General features: G+C 42.9%; 1 protein-coding gene across 9 annotated transcripts in view; it reads left to right on the forward strand.

Moving 5' to 3' along the window:
- Positions 1-19,644, forward strand: part of SEMA6D (semaphorin 6D) — a 326,428-nt gene that overhangs the window by 11,181 nt on the left and 295,603 nt on the right. The window contains exons 1-2 of one of the 9 annotated variants that reach the window (XM_075007259.1): positions 9,627-9,751; positions 10,826-10,934. The exons of 7 other annotated variants lie outside the window; for them this stretch is intronic. The gene's annotated coding sequence lies outside the window, so the exon portion shown is untranslated. Of the gene's footprint in view, positions 1-7,401; positions 7,484-9,626; positions 9,752-10,825; positions 10,935-19,644 lie in introns of those variants that run through there. One more of the 9 variants, XM_075007258.1, reaches the window with a different exon arrangement.

Genomic DNA, 19,644 nt, shown 5'->3' on the forward strand with positions numbered 1-19,644 from the left:
AGGCTTTTAGGGTTTTGGAGTTCATACATAAACTTTATGAATTTCTTGAACAGTATGCTAGTTCCTTGCACAGAAATTTTGTGTTTTGTAAAGGTGACAGCCTCTGCTCCTTTGCTAGCAGATCTTCTATGGCTAGCAGTTGTCTCTTGTAGTGATAATAAATATTGCAGGAGAAAGTTTCCCTTCTACAGGGTTTGAGCTCTGCAGGACCAAAATGATTTCAGTACAGAATCCTGCTGTTTTCTGATTTTCCTAGAGAAAGAGACTTACATTGAAAATTTACAAATGTGGTACTTATTAGCTATGGGGCTAATTCAGCAGTGCAGATGATGTTACAGTTCCCAGTGTAGCACAAATTACTATCATGAATGCACAAAAATATTTATATCTGTTGTTTTGGTATTCTTTTTTACCTCCTTGAAAGTAATGGAAGTGCCTAGTACTGAGTCAGATGTACCCAACCTGAAAATGTCATATCATAAATATCAGCCATTTTTAAATTGTATATGGCTTTTAAATTACTTAACATTTACTGGAAATGGAAAAAATGTACTTTTTTCACCTTTCTGTAATTCAAAATAGATGAATGGATTTCTCTCAAACCTCAAGGAAAAAAGTCATCTCTGGGTGAGGGGAAGTCAAGCATGGAACAAAGTTAAAGATGGAACATCTCATCAAGAAATGAGAAACAATCCAAAAACTATAAGCTATATATTTTGATATTGTAATATATTTTATGTACAAAATCTGTTAAGAACATTGAGGTTGAAAAATCAGGTGCTTTAAGAAATGCCTGAACAAGGGTTTCCTAAGCAAGCTTAGTTTAAACTCTTGTGCATATGCATCACAACACAGTCTTATATTACATGATCACATATTTCCGCCTCCACTTTTTTCAGTGAATGGTGCTCACTTAATGAACAGTTATTCAGTACAATAAACTCTTATCTGGCATTCTATCATCCACAACACTCAAACAGCATTTTATTCATAAGTAAATTTTAGTTACATTTTCCATAAGTACAGTATAGTGAAAGTAAATACAAATAAGTACAGCAAATCTAGTGTAAGTTTACAGCGTACAGTACTACAGTTGTTGGTGAAATATTCTGCATACATCTGTTTTTCTTAATATCTGATTTTGTTTTTCTTTAGATTTATGCATTGCTAGGTATACTTCTCTATTATTCAGAATATTTGAATATCTGGCAACCCCCTTATCCTGGGGGTATGGATCGGGATGTGGGTTCTGTTGATGGCCCCTGTGCAGTTTGGGAACCCCAGGGTGGTGAATCTGGCTACAACTGCGTCCATGTGTCCCAGACGGATGACCCACAACCTGCAGGGGGAGGGGATCATACACACATGCCAGGGACTGAGAAGGGAGTCCCTGGGCTCTGGGAGGGGGTTCCCCTGCCCCCTCCATTTCCACCCCTGCAAGATCTCTGGGAGACCCCCCCCCTTTGAGGCTTCCCCCACACAGCAGCAGGGCTGTGCAAGTGTGGGATGACATGGTCCTCTGGGGTTGGGGCTTCCTCACACCCCTGGCCCCACTTCCTGAGGGCCCCCCTTTGGAGGGACACCCCTGCCCTGGGCAAGGACTGCATCCCAAGAGGGCCTTACCTCCATGAGGAGGGCCCCCAATGGTGCACTTCCCCGCACCAAACTGGTTTCCTACTGAGTGGTAGATGTCGGGTGTGGTGAGCTGCCATAGCGTGATTGCGACCTGTGCCTCCATGGGGGTGGCAGGCTGCAGCCAGATGTTTCGTCTCTGGAGGGCAGGGATGAACCAGGCACAGAACTCCAGGGAAGTGTCCTCCTGCATGCAGAAGTTCTAGAGCTGTTGCTGGCTGTCCCACTGCCCCACGATCAGCTGATTCCACCAGTTGGAACTGGTGTGGTGTTTCCAGATACTCCTGTGCACCCGGTGGGATGGACGCAGGCATTACCGTCCTGCAGCCACAGTGAGTTACTCAAAAGTGGTGTTGGGCTTGCCCTCCATGAAGAAGAGGACAATGGCTGTGAGGAGGTGCAGTAGGTAGTGAAGCACCTCTGCTTGGGGCTAGTGGAAGCTTGGAGGCTATTCTGGCACCATGGCTCACGGGGAAACAGGTGTCTCTTCCAGTAAGCTTAGAAGTCCTGCTCCAGTTGTGCTTTCCCTTTTGGAGGTAGGCACACCTCAGCATGGGCAGAGAATGGGCATGGGGGGAGGGGCTTTAAGGGCATGTCTCACTGGGGCTCTGAGAAGGAACTGCCAGACACATGACCCTGTCTAACAGTGTTCTGGGTGGCCACTTTGTCGAGAGAGCAGATCAACAGAGTGATCCACTTTGCTGTCTGGCCGTGATCTGTTGACTGAAGTTTTGTTGGACAGTATCTTCTGACAAACTTCTTTTGACAGATTGTTCTAATCTAGACATAGCCAAAGAGCTCAGGATAAGGTGCTGTTTGTTGCAGGGTTAATGTTCAGGTTTGGGCTGCAATCCTGGCTTGAGAACCCTGTGATGTGACAGCATCCCAGAGCCTGGATTACAGTCTAGGGCCAAATATCTACACCATAATTAAACAACCCCTTAACTCAACCCCTCCGCCACTGATTCAACTGTCATAGACCAACCATGGATGTATAAATGCAGTATAGGGATACCCTCAGAGCATAGGAGGTCTCTGTGCTCTGTGTTCTGGTACCTAGTGAAATAGTGATTCCAGCAGCTGGCAGCAGCGGTTGAAGGAAAGTCCAGCTCAGCCATTGGAAGCCTGGGGTAGAACATGTTCCATGTAGACAGAATCTTCACAGAAGGTACCTGCCTCCCCTCCCACAGCATGGAGGGGCATGTGATCCTCTCCATCTCATGCATTGTACCTGAAAGGCAGCACTGGGTCAGTAGCAGGACAGAAATAAGAGTGGAAATACCATACCATGCTTCCCTTATTACTTTGCTGATGGTGATGCTGGGCTCCTGGTCAATAGCTGCTGCTCTCCAGCTGCCTGGCTTTGAAGACAGTGACACTGCCAGCAGCAGTGCAGTAGTAGGAGTAGCAGTAATGCAACCCCTCATACAGTAACCTTAAAAATTTCCCTATAGCACGCACACAACTCCTTTTTGGGTCAGAATCCCTATAATTCTTCTTCAAATGAAGTCCCTGTGGGTGTTCTACCCTAGGTGTCAGTGTGTGCCTGCCCCAGTGATTGGAGATATTTCCTTAGAAGTGCCCTGCCATGCCATGCATGTGCAGTCATGGTGCTATTGGTGTAAGTTGCAGCTCACTGAGTTCCTTCTCTGCTATCCTTTTCAGCAGATGGCGCTCCTTCCAGTAGCACTTCGTCTCGCCAAAAAAGTGACGTCAGAGCCTGAGTACCTTCTTAACTTTTTTCTGAATTCCCACTTCAGCCATTGAATGGAAGGGAAAAAAAAAAAGAAAGCTTTACCCCTCTCCCTTGTCCTTAGAGCAGGGGAAGGCAAAATCAGGTTGGGGTTGGAGGGCTGACCCATCTCACCAAGCATTTCTCTCTGGCCCACCCAGCTGATAAGCAGTGTGTGCATACTTATAGCCAGGAGCATGAGTACAACTGCCTGCCTGCCCCCCCCCACCTTCTTCTGTCTGCGGCTGAGCTGCTCCTAGGATTCCCTTGCTAGGCGTGCACTCGGGGAGGGGCGGGAGGGGAGACAGTAGTGCTGAAGTCAAGGAGTTCTCTTGTCCCTGTGCCCCATTTCTTCAGACCAGGGAGAGGGAGAGAGACAGCGGAGCTACTCCAGTCTGAAGCATGGATAGTAAATGATTCAGCAGGGTAGAGGAGGGGATGTGGGAGACAACAGAGCAGGACAGATCTCCCTTATCGAGACAGAGGGTGGCTTCTCTCAGAAATTTACCCAGCAGCAGCCATCACACACATTCTGTGTCACTGTCACACATACACTGTAGTGTACACTCAATTTATGTCAAAGTCAGTCTCTCTGGCCCAGTGTTTCTCTTTCATACATGCTCGTTTTCTCTCTCTTTAAACCTGTAACCATCCACCAGCAGGAAAATAGCACGTCCCATGGCTGAGGCCACTTTGGAGCCACTGGAGACAATATGGCAAACACTGGCCACAGCTCTCTATGAAGAAACAAGTAGAGTACAGAAGTCTCTTGGGATATGCGAGGGTTGTGTTCTAGGCAACCCTTGCCTATCGTGAATTTCGGGTAACTTGTGGGGGCTTGGGTGGTGGGTTGGGGCCAAAGCATTAGGGCTGCGGGGGTTAGGGGGAGACACGGAAGGGTGGAGTTGAGCCAGGCTGTGTGTGGGTTGCAGCCGGGTCTGCAGAGGTTGGAGCAGGTTCTGCAGGGGTGGTGGGCAGGGGGCTGGAGCCTGAACCCAGTGTGCCACACTGGGGGCTAGAGCTTGAGCCCCATGTAGGGTTGTAGTGCACCAGGGCTGAGAGCCCCATGCGTGGGTTGGGGGTTAGCTGGGGCCGCTGAGCAAGAGGACTGATCCTGGAGTGGGGCAAGGGGGTTTCAGACACCCTAGCTGCCTGCCGCAGTGGGCAGCTGGGGAGCTAAAACCCTTCTCCCTACCTTCTCAGAGCAGCTTGACAGCAGTGCTGCTCTGGGAAGAGGGTTTTACCCTGCCTGGCTGCCCACAGCGGCAGGCAGCTAGGTGAGCTAAAACTCCTTCCCCCTACCTTCCCAGAGTGCTGCCTAGTGCAGCTCTGGGAAGGCAAGGGGAAGGGGATCTTACCCTGCCTAGCTGCTTCCAGCTGTGGGAAGGTAGGCAGGCTGACAGCCACACGTCTTCAAGTTGTGTGAAACTCACATTAAAGCGAGTTTCGCACATCTTCAAGACGCGTAAAGCAAGGGTTTACTGCGCTTCATCCCCACAAAGGATGTGGACTTCCTTTTCACTCACCACAACCATAGTCCTTTGTCATTTGGTGCTGTACACCGTGGCTCAAAGCTGTCTCAGCCTGGTCCACTCCACAAGGTAAGAAACAAACATCTGGTCTTATTTGGGCAATAAGTCTCCTTCTCCACTATGTTACGGTTGTGAATGGTTGGGATTTTGTGGTACCCAATGGCAACCAAGTGAGTCAGGTGTTTGGTGGAATCAGGAGTCTTCAATCTTCATTCAATTCAACAAAACAATATTCAGTGTGCAGAAAGAGAGAGCCTCTGGTACAAAATCAGCCAGAGCCCCTCAAGAGGAGCCCCTCCCCGTGATATTTTATAGCATATAGCAGTTACATAGCATGAACCTTTGGCCCATCATTTCACATTTCTGTATATAGACTTGCTTACCACATGCTTGTACTTTTCCACTCTACCTGTTGAGTTCCCCATCTGCCGTGGCCTCTTTCTAGAATGTTTCTAGGGTGGTGCATTCTTCTCTGTGCATACACACACTAACATTTTGCATAAAAATGAACACAGGCATACCTTTCAGTCCCCCATTTGGTTTTTTGGGGCTAACAACAATCTTAGATCCCATTAGTGCAGCTTCCTTGTATTTATTAGGAGCAATAATTGGCCTTAATAGTCAATCAACAGCAACTTTGATAACAAAAATTAAGTAATACATTTAACCTTCAGTACATAACCACAATACGATAATGATACTAAATTACCGTACACATTGCAAGAACACAACCTAAATCCAACCCCATGGAATCCCTGTTCCCACAATAGCAGATCCTTTTATCCACTGAATCATTGTAGTTGCCTTACCACTTCCTGCATTATAGCTTCCATTAGGCATAACACAATAGGAAGAACGAGATGTTTGGGCGAGGCTTGCCTGCAAAAGTTAATGACCCAAACCCACATCTGGTGGTGGAGTGCTTTCTTACTGTTATAGCACCCATTAAATTAGATATTACATGCACTGTTAGGTCAGGTCCCAGCATTTGAGATAGGGCTTGCCGTGGCTCCAGGTTTCGTGTACACAAAACCCATCATCTCAGGAGGGAACACTTTTTTCTCATGACAAAGCTGTGTAGTTATCTCCAGCCTTTATTACATACCTAGCATTCTGTATGCTGCATAGGTGTCCGTGCCATGGGAATGGGAGTGGGTGGACTGACTGAGCTTCCAATTCAGGAGTGCAACTGACAGGAATTAACACCCCCTACAAGGATGGAATGATCATCCCTATTATTGATAGGGACCCCTCCCCCGCTGTCATCCAAGGTGAAGACAGCCTGTGGGTAAGTCTATGCTGGGGAAATAAGTTGACTTGATACTCAGTTCTAGCTATGGCATTTGCATAGCTATGGTCAATGTATCTGAACTGATTTATTTCCCTAGTGAAGACCTAGCCTCTATAGTCTTGCACTGACCTCCCTTACTCCACACAATAGCTTGGAGTACGGGGGTCAAGGGCTAAGCCCAGAGAGACTGATTTTGCTGAGTCTTCGCCTGGTGTACAAAATCCAACTCCGAGGCTGCATCTAAACTTGCATTCCTCTTTCAAAAGAGGTGTGCAAATGAGGGAAATCAAATGCAAATAAGGTTTAGATTTACATATCTGGCACCTTGTTTGCATATTATTTCTGAAGAGCGTCTTTCGAAAGAAGAGAGCCAGTGTAGACACTCCTCTTTTGAAAATAAACCCCATCTTCAAAAGAATCCTTCTTCCCATAAAAAAAAGAGAAGGATTTTTTCAAAGATGGGGTTTACTTTCAAAAGAGGGGTGTCTACACTAGTTTTCTGCTTTCGAAGACTCTTTGGAATTAAGAATATGCAAATGAGGTGGCAGATATGTAAATCTGTACCTCATTTACATTTCAAATTTTCCTCATTTTCATGCCTGTTTCGAAAGAGGAATGCAAGTGTAGACGCAGCCCAGAAGATCTACTGCTAGTGCACTGATCTTCCAGCAAGTATAGACAAGCCCTCTGAGAATTGCAGCTGTCAACCAACAGGGCACCTGTGATGTGAGCAAGTCTCCTGTCAGGGCAGCAACTTCCAGGTCGAACACCAGGCCAGCACAATAACATGATTCCTCTGCATGCGTAGACTCAGTGCCCAATGCTTGCTTATATGTTTTTGAGCAGTTTCTAAAAGATGTGAGTACAACAATGAGGATCTGACCAATTACTTGTGTTGCTGAGGCAAGGGGTTGTGTAACTTGATTAGACATATGCCCTCCTATTGCCACAAACTGCTCCTGCTAACAAATATTCAATCCAGTCCCTATTATTAGATTCAATAACTTTGAGTAATGGCATTTACAGCTGATCCAGTGGCTTCTCCCTAGGCAGATATATCAGTAAAAACATTGTGCTTTATTTTACCATTTGCAGGGTCATTCTTGATATGACACTTAATACTGGCAATTGGCTCCCCATGGGGTCTGTAGGTAGACAGGAATTATTGTGCCCTGTGTTTGAGTCTCACGCTGGTATACTTTTACTTGTGACAGGTGCACCCAAACTCCAGTGACCCAGGCTGCAGAAGGTGTTACCAAGAGGACTTTGTGAGGTCCAGTCCAAGCTGGTTCAAAGGTTTGCTTTCTATAGGCTTTCATCAACACCTGATCACCAGGCTGCACCTCACATGCATCCTCTTCCCTAGCCTTTGGGTCTGTTCTAGCCTGTGGGTCCTGTGAGACATACTGAGAGAACAATTTGCAATACGCAACAAGCTGGTCAACCATGATGTACAACTCCCCTCCTCCAATGCACAGGTCCCCTGGTGTCCTCATTACCTGCCCTCTCAGCATTTCAAAGGAGATAAGGAATGTGGGTTAGTAGGACTGGCTCTCATAGACATGAGAACCACTAGTAGGTTGGTGACCTAGTCTTTCCCTGCAACAGAAAACATCAGTTGGTTGGCATGTTTTTAATGGCTCAGTTAGCTCTTTCTACTGATCCCCAACTTTGGAGATAGTAGGGACAGTGGCATTTCTGTTTGTTTGCTCCCCGGTGCTGTGCGTACAGTTTTCATCACCTTTCCTGTGAAGTGGGTAGCAGGATCACTATCAATGAAACACAGAAGTCCCCATCAGGGAACTATTTAGATCATCAGTATTTTAGCTACATCAGCTTCGGTGGTCTTGGCCGCTGGGAAAGCTTCTGCCTACTTAGTGAAGTGATCCATTTGTAACTGTGCGAAGGGCTGGGTTGGTCTTAGCTGAGGTCACATTCTCACTTTCTCTGTGGGAGCAGAATTACACTGAGCATGTTGCACACATCTTCACAGAATCATGTATGTTTGCATTTAACTTAGGATGCCACCAGCTGTCCAACAACTGGTGGATTGCCCTCCATGACCCATCATGTCCTGATATGATACATCTGTATCATAGTTCCCATCAGTGCATTTGGTAATACTAATATAGGGTGACCATCCCTCCCATTTTTCCCAAGACAGTCCGTTATTTAAGCTGTCCCACAGGCATCCTGACTTTTTTTAAGAAAATGGGCAAATTATCCCATATTTTGTAGGGCTCTGTTCCCCAGCAGCCAGTGTCTCAGGGTGGCAGTCTGTGCTGCTAGGGAGCCCCACTGCTGGTTAGCTGCCCAGTTCCCTTTCATCCTGTGCCTTGGGGTAGCATCCCCACTGCCAGGGAGCTCCTTTGTGGGGAGGCTGCCCTGTGCCTTGGGGCAGCAGCTCCTGCTGCAGGGGAGTTCCTCCATGGGGTAGCTGCCTTGTTCCCTGGTACCCCATGCCTTGGTAAGGCAGCTCCTGCTGTGGGGGAGCTCCTCCATGGGGCAACTGTCCTGTTCCCTGCCCCTCCTCACCCTGCTGGGAGGCCCTGAAGCCCCTATTCTCAGTTCACATGCACACACACCCCACCAAGAGGTTGTGGAGCCCCCATCCTCCACTCCCCCTCTTCAGGAGTCTGTGGAGCCCCCATTCCCAGTGCATCACTGTGGGGCAGCTGCTTCCATTGCCAAGGAGTCCTGACGCGGTAGAGCATTTCTGGAGGCGAGTGTCCCATATTTGGCACAGGGCAATATGGGCACCCTACACTAATGTGTTCCCTGGAACCTTCCAAGTCTGTCACACAGTTTGCCCCCCGTTCTCCATCCATCTCCACTTCTCTGCCATTGGTGCAGAGTGTTGGATGTCCTGTAATTTGAAAAAAGGGGGGTTTTATGAGAGGCTGTGTTGCAGCAATCAGTTGTATCTTTCCTGTTCACTGCTGCTTGTTTGGCTAATCCGTCTGCACTTTGGTTCCCCTCACTATGAGGGTCTGTCCCCTTTTGTGTGGGCCTTCACTGCTGCTTTCATAGGCTTCTGTATGGCTGCATGGAGTTTCTCCACTATCCCCCCATTTTGTACTGGGGATCCTGCACTTGTCAGGAATCCCTGATTTACCCACAAGTTAATATAATCATGTACAACCCCAAATGCCTATCTGAAATCAGTATTTAGAGCATGACATTTTGCAGCTTCACACACACTGACTAATGCATGTAGCTCCACTGCTTGCACAGATGACCCAGGTAAACTGCCATGCACCACTAACTTCCCACCTTGAGTACACACAGCTCATCTTGTGTGTTGTTTGCCATCCACATGTAGGCCAGGGGCACCAGGTATATAATAATTTTTTTTTTTTATATACTAATGTGAGGTCCATGAGCTCTACCTCAACACAGCAACCAGACAGGTGCCCCTCATCATGGGTAGACACAAGGGTCTCAGGCTTTAGTGATGATGCCTGCTGCAGATGTACCGAAGGCATCAGCAAGCTTGTTGTGTCTCTCTCATCACATGGACTGCCAAGAATTTCTTTCCTGATAAAACAGCAAGAACATCCTGAGGTATGATAATACTTACATCCTGTGCATCAATAAGAGGTAATGTTTGACCTAGGGCCATAGAGGCTCCTTCCACTGCATGGAGGCATATTGACATTGCCTGAGCAACAGCATCTAGTTTAGAAGAGTAGTATGCAACTGGGTGTTGTTTATCCTTATGTTTTTGCATTAAAACTGCAGCCATATGTCCTTCACTGATGTTTGTACAATGTAAAAGGCATTAATGGATTAAGAAGTCCCAACTCTGGGCAATACTTAGCCTCTATTTCAATCTGGAAAATGCCTGTTCACGTTTGGGAGTCCTTTCAACTGTACCATGTGGTCCCCCAGCCCCCTTCAGGTGGTCATTAAGAGGCTGGACAATCCTTGAATAATTTGGGATATTAGTTCAGCAAAAATTGAATAGCCCCAGCACTTCCCTGACCACAGTTGGTTATGGACATGTGTTAATAGCTTCAGTGCGGTCAACAGTTAAACACTTGAACCCTTTTGATATTAGGTATGTCGACTCCAGCTAAGCAATTCTTGTAGCTGGAGTTGTGTGTCTTAGGTTGAATTTCTTTTCTAGTCTAGACCTGCCCCAAGAAACCAACACAAAGAGTAACAGCATACTCCACCAGTACCGTGGCAGCATCCAGAGCCTTTCTCAGTGATGTTGCCTTCGTAGATATACGCAGGGCAGCAACATGGTCCTCCAAGCACACCTTTGTGAAACACTGTGCAAGTGCAAATGGACCAGTCCTGTGGTTATGGTAGAACAAGCCATTCTTTCATGCATGATTCAGACACAACTCCAAAGCCTGCCTCCTGTGGGTGGGCACTCTCTATAGTCATCTAAAGTGGAGCAGCCATAGGGATATCAGTTGAAGAAGAGGAGGGTACTCCACGTTGTGCAGTAATGAGGGTTCTTTGAGATGTGTGTCCCGGGGGCGGGGTTCCTCTACTCTTCCTCCTCCTCTCTACTTTGGAGTTCGGCTATTGGGATTCTATGGTACAGAAGTAATGGAGGGAGCTGCATGTGCAGCCCACAGGTGCCGCTGGTACCATAAGACACCAATTACCCATGTGTTGGTGCAGGGCCACTGCTAAGGAAAAATCTTGGATCACTGGCTTGAGGATGCACCATCATCTAGATTGGAGCACCCACAGAGGGACACATCTTGAAGAACCCTTGTTACTGCACCAGGTGAGTAACTTCTTCTAACACCATCATGAAACTACAGATGTTATGTGATACAGCAGCTTCTCAATGAAACAATCGTAATGGCTTTTAATACATAATAGCGTGTGTTTTCTAAATCATGTTCTCCCAAACATCTCGGCCATCTTTGTTGAAACTCCCCCGCCGTCCCCTTTTAAAAAAAAAAAAAAAAATCTGGAGTGCACACGTCTAGCATAGGAAATTTTACACCAAACAACTGGAAACAAGATTGTTATAATGAGTAGTGTTGGCCAACCTTAACTATAGGCATCACTACCAGTTCTGCCTATGATAGATAGGTACTGTGCTGCAAGCTATTGTGTCTGCACACTGCTTATCACATCTAGGATGTCTTGCAGGTCTGATGTCTTTGTGTGCATCTGTGTGTAAATACTAGATGTAGACAGTATGTGAGAGAATATATAAATGAGAATATAAAGTAGGATAGGTGGCATAAAAATTTCAGCAGCAATCCAACAAGTTTGAGTTGACTCCATTACTCACAATAGGTATATAGATGTATGTGGCTAGATAAGGAAAAAGCAGATTAGTTGATCTATAAATATTTGCTTGAGAACGAGAAAGAATGAGGATAAAATTCAGATCAGTTCTATAGGGCAGTATTGTTATGGAGTTGTAATCAATTTACCTCATCTAACTTGACATATATAGAACATTTCATTGTGTGTTAAATATGGAATTTCTGAGGATTGCTGTTCACTACTACATTATCTTTCTGATGTTTAGAATGTTAAAAACTTCTTTCCAGTTAGACTCTCTAACGTTATATGTAACAGAAAAAAAAGTACAAATTTCATGGTTTTTATCTTTATTTTAATTGAAATGGTGGATTTCTTTTTATCCTGTGCATTAATTTAATGTACTGTGAATTCTTAACAGATGTGTATTCACTAGGAGATTGTTGAATGTGTTGTCACTGCTTTACAGGCTGGCAGACTGTTTAACTTTAAGTCTGTTTCTGGCAAATGAATTTTCTTGATTGTCTGTGAATGTGCAAAGCTTCAGAATGTCATAATTACTGCTTAAAAAGGAGAAGAGAAAAGAAAAGAAATGAAACTAAAACTAAGCCTCCCATACATGGTTAAAAGGAAGCACAAAAGACAGAGCAGACATTTTATAACTTTAGCAATCAAGGTTTTGAAAATGCTGGGTAGGAGCTGTTGCTGAAAAATCAGATTAACTTTTATATCTTTGAATATATACAAATAAATGTAAGTAAAACTAACCGTAAGCATTCATGCAAACTTGCTATCAAGTTTTAACAGAACCATAATGTTTGGTCCAATCTTAAGAGGAGTTTTGGCTATGGTGTTCTCATTAAAATCAACAGGCATCCTCCGCTCGGGAAATATCTACATGATGGGGCCCAGAGCTAGTGTTAGTATTACAAATGGTTAATTAAATTTCAGCATTGTTTTATTTATCTAAATATTATCCCTAATCTGTCCACTTAATCAATTTAAGAGTTTCAATTTTGTATAAAGAGAATTAGCAGGTTTTACAGAACTCATTACTTTTTGTAAAGTGATAGAAATAAAATAGCTTTTGATATATTTTGTGCCTTCCGAGACACATTCGGCTTTACAGTGCTCTGCATGTGCATTCCTATTGTAATTTAATCTGTCCCAAAAACACTTGCCAGTTTTATTAGTCAGTAATCCATAGAGGGTGAAGATGTAAGATCTTGGTAAATAGAAAATATTTCATACAAAATTGTGAAAAACATTTTGCCAATTCATGGCATGAATTAAGACGCTAGTTGATTGAATTTTGCAGCTATCTTTTCAGCTAGCCAAAGAAAGGAAATCTTTGGTAAAAATAAATCTAGAGAGCGTCTTAAAGAATTTTACTAGAGTATCTAAAACTCAACTTCTGTGATTCTGAAGTGCCCAAAACGACTTATCAATCACAATTTTCTTCTTGGAATTCATAGTAAAGTGCTTTTGATGCCAGGATTGGAAGACTTCATGGTTCCCTTTTCACCCCCAAGTCGTCGTCCCCCCCCGCAAAAAAAATAACCCCAAAACACAAACAAACAATGTTCTCTAGCACATGCTGCAAAAGATCTTCAGCCTCTTTCCAGGAGGTGTCACTGCAGTTCAGTATGAACTGTTGAAGTGCATCTCTAGGGACAAACTCAGTTTCAAGGTTTCATCAGATATGAATGGTTATGACATCAGATGGAGTGATGTGCTTGGCAGTGTTTTAGAAAAGGGTTCTCAGTTTCCTCATCTACCCCTTTTAAATCTTGTATACTGTGTGCCTGCAAAAAGGAGAATGATTGATTGATTGATTGATTGTGGAATCTGTTTGCTTTTTTCATTTAAACAAAAGTGTTTTCTGCTAACCAAAGAAAAAGGCAACATCATTTTGAAAAGAAATGTATATTAAGCATGCTTTGCTAGATTGACACTTTGTTCCACAAAAATATGTATAGTGCACTGATCAACTTCATTTTATCTCAAAATTTGCACTATTTGAAGTAATAGGGTATCTTGGTGCATCCTTTCCTAGATATTTTTTTTTAAATCTCCAGCGCTTGATTTGGTCTGTTCTTTTGGCCCAATTCATTCTTCCAGAATGGTGGCAGATCTTAACACTGTGAATCAATTCCCAAAGATTATGTTTGGAGTTACTTTGTAGGAGAATCACTGTAGACCTTGAATTAAATCCGCACATGGAACAGGGATGGAGCTTGGGCCAAGATCTGGTGCTCATTCACTTTGTTTCTCAGAACAATTGTCAGTCAGTTTTATTAAGAGTTTAATGTATGTTTTATATAGCTTGCTAATGAGGGGAAGACTTATTAATTATACTTCTATGTGAAGTTGTATATGACCTTTGTTTTACTTCACAACCAAACCTTACTTTTAACTTCATATTTGCTGGCTCAAAAATATAGGGTGTGGGCTATTGCCACAAACTTGCATATTCTAGCTTTGTCAGCATCAGTATTTGAGTTCTGGAGGTGTGAAGAGTCTGTCTGACAGCCATGAGGGTTGATCCTGGCAACAAAAACATAGTACAGGTTGAATCTCTCTTGTCTGACACCCTTGGGACCTGACCGATGCTAGATGAGAGAATTTGCGGGACTGTGGGAGGTCAGTATTGTCTAGCACATTACCAACACTTTCACCACTTACTGGGCTCTTAGAAGGTATTTAGTAGTAAATTACAGCTAAGTAACAGCACAGAAAGCTGAGAGCCAGGACTGGTGCCCATAAACAAAGTTTATGGGACCACAAGAAACTTCGCCACAGCTATGGTGAGTGGTTATCCAGATAACTAAAATCATGCCAGATCATGGATGTTGCTGGACAAGAGACTTCCAGATTTGAGAGGTTCAACCTGTATTCAAAAGTTCTCTTCTTAGGGCTTAGACTAGAAGCTGGAAATGTTATTCTTCTAACCTAAAATAATAATAATAATAAAATATTTTGCTGCTTTATTTGTAAGGCATTATTTTCTTAATCTAGCATTGTTTTCCTTTTGTATTAAAAAAAAAAGTTTTTAAACAAGGGTAATTCCAGTTAATTGCCATAGGATTTTTGACTGTTGCCTTAAATATTGTACAAAATAGAATCGCAAAAAATACAGTTTCTATATTATTTCTGAAATTTAGTACCCTGTTTTGTACTGCAGGTATATAAAAATGGACTAGCTAAGCCCATCAGCAATTTCTTCTGGTAACTTCAGTTCACTATAAATGTGTGCTCTATGATGTGATACTGTAACTGATTGTTTATTATACAACATTTTATGGGTTTAAACTTAATATCTAGAGAAAAATTGCATAAACAAAAGATGACTTAAATATTCTGTATATTTTCTTTTACTATGAATTTTTAATATTCATGAATATTAAATGCCATAATCTCTAACCCAGTGTATGAGGGGGAATGGGGCAATAATGATGATCAGTCCAGATGTAACTGAGGTAATGCAGGTAGTTTTTGTAGAAATAACTGGGAGATGTGGCAAGTCTGATGTATACTTTATGATGTGAAGGTATTTGCCCACCATTTTTACTTGCATAAGCTGGTGATGGTGATGATGTAGTGTACTTATAAAGATCATATTGCAAGTGTGTCCAGAAATCCCCTTTAGCTTCTTTGCCGGATGATGCAACTGACTTTTTTCTTGCTGCTGACATTCCTACCATTATCTTTATACCGTAGTCACCTGAAGGTTGGCTTACTACAATGTACTCTGTGAGACTTCACCTTAAATCTATTCAGAACATTAAATAAATATAATCTATTTGTTCAGCAATGCATCTTGGTGCCAGCTATGTTGTGTCACTTCTCTGTGACTTGCACAGGTTGTTCATTATTTTGGCTGAAGTATTAAATGATGGTTTTGATCTATAAAGCCTTGCGTGGCTTGGGATGTACAGAAGAGAAAGCTTCTAAAATAAGTATCACATCGCCACTGTTGGGATCAAGAGAAGACCTTAAGTTATGTTTTGCATTGAGACCATGCTCTTTAAGAGACTCTTTACTTTAAACCCATCAAAGTTCAAAATAATATGATTTTGTTGACTTCCAAGGCATGGTGCAAAGCCCATGTGTTTGAACAGGCATTGTTGGGATGGTGTGGCAAATAAGTGGGATTTCTGTCTAGTGGGGAAAGTATGACATGATGATTTTTTTTTAAAAAGTTGTGATGGTCACATGACTAATGAGTAGGGTAGGTTGAAAATTTTTAAAGTATTTTTCAAGAGAATATTTGGGTTTTTGACTAAATGAAATTTTTCACAGTGTGTGTGTTTCTTTGAAAATTTTATTTCTCCAGTATTTTGGCGCAAAGTTCAAAAACTTGCATAGAAAATTTGACAAAAATAAAAGTTGTTTAGTTTGTTAAAATTATCAGACCAGCTCTACAAGAGAACAAATGATGGCTGCTAGGATAGACGAAGAGGTGTTCTTGCTTTGGTTGTTTTTTCTTTTCCTTTTTAAATCTCCTAAATTCATGTGTAGTTTTAAAATGTTTGTTGAGGGTGTTTAGAGCTATGGATATACCATGTGTTTTGATGATGAGGTTGAATAAGACTGAAATCTAAATAAATAAAAACTGACACACTTAGAGCACAGGAGGCCAAGAGCTAAAACCTAAATTAGGGTTATCGCCATTGCTCCAACAAAGTCAGTAAAGGTATATTGAATGACATGACTTGAGGATCTGACCCAAAGCCCTCTGTTTGTTCACAGGACAGGCAGTGCTCATGGCTGCGTGAAATAGAATAATCTCTTTTTTGTTTTTGTTTTTGTTTTTCATTTGGCGTTTAACATGATGGGTGACAGGTTTTAGCAAAATATCAGTCCATCAAAATATACTAATCCATTAAGAAAAAAACATGGAGAGTAACTTCTAGAAGGAAGGATGTAATACCATTTATATGCTGATTCAGTCCCTGACTTTTTCATAAAGACCATCTCCAAGGTCCACTTAGGGTGCTGCCACCAACTTGTTTCAAGCAGGTATTAAATAGCAGCAATCTCTTCAGGTTATCAGCTGTTAGGGACTCAAGTGCATTTCAGTTGGTTTTGTGTGCTAATGTGGTGTAAACAATGACAGTCCAATCAGTGCCTACCATTTCAGGGGTGTCAGGAGTTGGTGCACTTCAGTTCCTCCTGTTTTCTGTCTGTGGCACACAGTAATTGTCTTGTTTTGCACTGTAATATTTTAGTTTAATCTGAGGTTCCCTGGATGACAATTGTCTCCTTTCCCTGTGGGGGCTGCATAGAATTTACTTCTGCGATGGTGATGTGCTAATAATCCTGTGATTAATGGGTAACTGGAAAGGGGCTTAATTTACATTGGCCAAACCTCCAAAAAGCTTTGTGTCTTGCTACTGTATAGGCGAGTTGGCATGTATCTGGACCTCTTCTTCCCAATGTCTTAATGGTCTTACAGCAAGTCAAGCTACTGTTTTCACTATGGGAAGTAGGCACTAATTAGTTGCAAACATCTATGCAATGTAGCTTGATGATTTGGCCCAAATTAAATGGAACTGCTAGACCCATGGGAGATGAATCTATGAAACAGTGTGGAGTATTTCGTGTTAATTGTGTGGCAGATCTCACTCTTTTTCTTGGAAACAAATAACTGTATTTAATGAACATTTTTAGCATTAAATGTATATGTAAAGGGTCTCAATAGATTCTTGGAGCAACCTATAGAATATTCTCGTAGCTGTTAATCTGCAAACTACTATAAAAACAAAGAAAATTGAAAATTAACATCATGTAATTACTCTTCAGAGTCAAGAGGTTTCAATTAACAATTGTTTTAGTGATCAATATTTCATTACACTACCGAAATACTCTGCAATGTTTTTGGAAATAATTAGTATTAATTGTTCATAAAGAACTTTAATTAAACTGATCATACTGATTTACGGGTTTAATGAGGGTTTAAGTGGCAGGAGTTGTCCAGCACATTCAGCAATCATTGTTAATGCTTATAATAATAACATTCTTTTATAAATAGTCTTTTTCGGTTGTTTGCAAGTACAAATATAAAAGTGTGATGTGATGGAATCAGTCTCTTCAACAGGTGTTATTAAAATCATATATATGGCTAACCAGGAATTTCTCAAAAATTAAATGTTTTTTTTTAAAATAATAACCTTAGATCCAGCTTAGAAAATGACATACATGTCCCTTAACATGCAAATCCATGAGCACAAATAGGCACAGCATGAAATAAATTCTTGCTAGAATTAGCCATGTGTGTGCAGGCCAAACTTACTGAACTTCTGAGATGCCTTTGACAGTCTTAAGAAGTTTGAGAGCCAGAACACACTTGTCATGACTTGGTTCTCCAGCCCCACTTCTGCTGAACCCCCAAGATTCCATTCCCCACCAGACCGAAGCCCATACTCCACCACCCCACTTCAAAGCAGAGATCCCAGCTCCCCCTGGCCTCCAGACTGGTGGGTGGAGAGTGGGGAGGGAGGTCCACAAGCCACATTTTAATGGTAAAAGGGTGGCATGTAGATCATGAGACTGTGGTCATCCCAGTAGGCATCCTTCAGTCTGCATAGACTATGGATCGCGCCCTTTAAAATTTCGATTGAGGACTTCATTTACAGCGTCTTTTGTGACTATGAAGACCCACACAAGAGTGACAGTCCTTGCTGCATCTCTTGCAGATGTAGTGGGTGTCTGGCAAGTCCTTATTGTGCTTTCTGTGCGCTTGCTTCTCCTCTGCTAGCTGTCTGATCTTCATCTCGCCCTTCTGAAGGCCCTTGTGTAACCCCTGCCTCCATCTGCTGCGGTCTTCTGCTAGTTCTTCCCAGTTGTCCAGCTCGATGTCTACCTCTCTGAGGTCTCTCTTGCAGACATCTTTGTAGCGCAACTGGGGGCGTCCGGGAGGTCTTTTGCCAGAGGCTAGCTCACCATACAGGATGTTTTTTGGAATCCTTCCATCATTCATCCTGTGGACGTGGCCAAGCCAGCGGAGTCGACGCTGCCTGAGGAGGGTGTGCGTGGTTGGGATTCCAGCTTGCTCGAGGACGGTGGTGTTGGTCACTCTGTCCTTCCATGATATTCCAAGGATGCACCTGAGGCAGCGCAAGTGGAAGACGATCAGCCTCTTTTCCTGGTGGGCATACAGGGTCCAAGTCTCGCTGCCATAAAGGAGGGTGCTGAGGATGCAGGCTCTGTAGACTTGCATTTTGGTGTGAGTGTACAGCTTGTTGTTATTCCACACTCTCTTGCTGAGTCTGGACAGAGTTGTGGCTGCTTTTCCAATCCTCCTATTTAGTCAGTCATCCCACCACTATGATAAACTGAGGTACTCAAGGTGGACTCCACTTATGTGCATCTGAAAGAATTACTATTTTGCCCATCTGATTGGTGGAAATGTTACAGGATTTGTCATTTTGTTTTATGCTCATTTGTTCTAATTAATGTACGGGGAGTTTGCTTCTCTGTTATAACTTGTTTTGTTTAGCAGAATATTTTGAGAACCAGAGCTGAAAATGGACATACTCTTCAAAGTAAATTTCAAAGAAAGAACCATTAAGGATGTACGGTGCGTATTGTATAAATATCTAGTATATGCCTGAAGTGTGTGTGTTGCAGTGAGGCTATTTATTTTATTCTTTTTAGACTAATTTGCCTAACAAAAAGGGGTTATAATATTTGTGAGGCTGGAGCAGGGTAAAAAACAGAATGAAAATAAACATCTGGGATCAGTATGTTTGCACACTTAAGTTTCAGTGCTTCTTCATGGATTATTCAGACCAAGATGTCATCCAAGAGTTAGATCAAAGAGACAGCCAGTATTTAAAAAACACAGGAAAAATTTCCTTTGTTTTTCATGTGGTGCAACTAATATTACAAGCAGAATGACCAGAAGTATGATATTTCTAGATGAGTATTAACTATAGGAACGGAGTGGGGTGGGTCATATCTCCTTGCTTCTTTTGATGGAAGAAGTTCTTCTGCAGCCAAAATGCTCTTTACCTATGTAGGGGGCCTGCACAAACTGGTCATGTTGCGGTGGGTTAACTAATATTAACAGTTGCTCAGTACAGCATATGCTTTTTTCAGAGATGCTTCCATTGGAAGCAGAGTGGAAATAAACACAGTGCACATCGCCTGTGGTGCCTATGGTACAGATAAATGCAGATTTCAGAGCTGAAGTCTTCTCTCACTTGGACTTT

This window comes from Carettochelys insculpta, chromosome 12, assembly GCF_033958435.1.
Source record: "Carettochelys insculpta isolate YL-2023 chromosome 12, ASM3395843v1, whole genome shotgun sequence".
In the NCBI taxonomy this organism is placed as follows: domain Eukaryota; kingdom Metazoa; phylum Chordata; order Testudines; family Carettochelyidae; genus Carettochelys; species Carettochelys insculpta.